Below are 2,500 nucleotides of genomic sequence, written 5' to 3' on the forward strand. Positions count from 1 at the left end.
AGGCCGGTACTTGATATCAAAATGATAGTCAGATAATTCTCCCACCCAGCGATGACCAACTGCATTCAGTTTTGCTGTGCTCATAACATAGGTCAAAGGATTATTGTCTGTATAGATGGTGAAATGTGGAGCGTAATACAGATAGTCCCTAAATTTCTCACACACAGCCCATTTCAATGCAAGAAATTCAAGTTTGCCGCTGTGTAGTCGGTAATTTCGTTCAGCTGGTGAAAGTGTTCGAGAGGCATATCCGATGACTCTCAACTTCCCATCTTGATGTTGGTACAGGATAGCCCCAAGACCTTTCTCTGATGCATCAGTGTGAAGTGTGAATGGTAGGTTAAAGTCTGGGTAAGCCAAAACTGGTGGTTTCATTAACATGTCAATCAGTGTTCCAAGTGTTCTCTGATGTTCAATTTTCCACTCCACAGGAGTTCGTGAGGGCAGTTGTGGGCCTTTAGCTTTTCTTTGCCTGGACTGAACTGTTGCCACATCAGCTTTTGTTTGTAGTAGTTCATAAAGTGGCTTAGCTATGCATGAAAAATCTTGGATAAAAGAACGGTAGTAACTTAGAAATCCAAGAAGTTTCCTTACATCACCAATTGTCTTTGGTTTTTGGCTTTTTAGAGATAGAACTGCTTCAAGGTCTTTGGGATCTATTCTCACACCTTTGTCTGATACGAGGCGACCTACATATCGGACCTCATGACGAAAAAGTTCACATTTCTCTGGTCTTAGCTTGACCCCATGATGTTTAAGAGCTTGAAGGACTTTTCGAATACCTTCCACATGTTCCTCAAAACACTTGGCATAGCATAGCACATCGTCTAGATATGGGATACAACATTCATCCCTGAGGGAGTCCAGCATTTCCTCCATACTGCGCTGAAATGCTGCAGGTGCATTAGACAGGCCAAACGGAATTCTCACCCACTCATAAAGTCCCCAGGGTGTTATAAAAGCTGTCATATGTCTAGACCCTTCAGCTATAAAGCCCTGATGATAAGCTTTCCCCTGATCAAGAATGCTGAACCATTTGTATCCCCCAAGAGTGTCAATCAAGTCTTGTATTCTTGGTAGTGGATGTCTATCTGGTACTGTCTTTTTATTGAGTTGGCGATAATCAATACAGAGACGCAGTGAACCATCCTTCTTTCTTACGCAAACCACTGGAGCAGAATAAGGGGACTTAGACTTTACAATCCAACCTTTAGCCAGTAGATCGTGAATGTAGTCCTTGACTTCTTTGAACAAAGGCTTGGGAATTGATGAATATGCATGCTGTACCGGAATGTCATCTCTGAGGTTGATTGACATTTGTAGACTTGGAATACAGCCGATTTCATTTCCATCTTGGGCAAAGGCTGACGATTCTTCATACAGCATTTTCCTGACCACTGCTTGTTGTTCCTCTTTCAGATGGCTGAGGTCTACAGGTGGGTGCCATAGTGGTGAATTTTCTTCAGTAGCTAAAGTAGTCATGCTCTGAACTCTCACTCTACAGTTTGTCTTTTCTATCATTTCAGGTTGTAGTACTTCATCAATTGACTGGAAGTATCCAAGTATTGAGTTACTGGGCAGAGTGATGTCGCATGTAGAGTTATTACCGATGGGCACAAAAACATATGGATTTTTCTTGTCCTGAATTTCTAATAGCCCTCCACCTATATCTAGTTGCTCTAAATGCACATTGTTCTCCTCTGGCTCAAACAATACTAAGTTATCAACCCGATCAGTTTCGCATGCAACTTTGCACTTCACCCATGCAACTTGTCTAGCTGGGATGATGACGCCCCCTCGTTTTACTTTCACTCGTTCCCACCATATATTGGGCTCAGAAGTCTGCACAAAATTCACAAGAGTTTGGACTTTCTCAGTTGACACAGATATTGCTCCAGAAAGTAAAGAAACTAGAGTTGGTACCAGGCGCTCAGGTTGCCCTTGAATGAGTTCTTCCACTACATTGAATCCAAGTAATGGTCTTTCAATTGGCAAATGACTAACCAAAAAAGGAACATTGATTGAGAAGTTGGGATTATCATTTTCTTGTAAATTAACAGTAATAATGGCCCAACCATCAAATGGAATAAGGTCTCCATTCACTGCATACACTTCTAGTTTGTCTGGAGTTCCTATAAGCTCAGTGAGTGGTCTTACATTTACATCAGGTAGATACCTGTCTTTCCATGTACGATCAATTATGCTGACTTGAGCTCCAGTGTCAAGCAAAGCACTAACTGCAAGGCCATTGAGGTTACACTGAGTTGAGGCTTTTCTTCCAATCAAATTAACAATTTTATCATTCTTGGCTTTAGGTGGTGTTAAAATAGGTGGCTGATTATCTTCACTGTCTGATTTATTGACTGAGTTTTGGGACAACGAAGGCCTGGTCACTGCTCGTCCCTTTGCAGTGACCATTCCTCGTTTCCCTGAAGTCTGTGTTTCCGCAAACATCCTCTCGCCAAATGTCCTGTTTCACCACATCGGAAGCAGTGATTAC

The sequence above is a fragment of the Danio aesculapii genome, chromosome 22 (assembly GCF_903798145.1).
Source record: "Danio aesculapii chromosome 22, fDanAes4.1, whole genome shotgun sequence".
In the NCBI taxonomy this organism is placed as follows: Eukaryota; Metazoa; Chordata; class Actinopteri; order Cypriniformes; family Danionidae; genus Danio; species Danio aesculapii.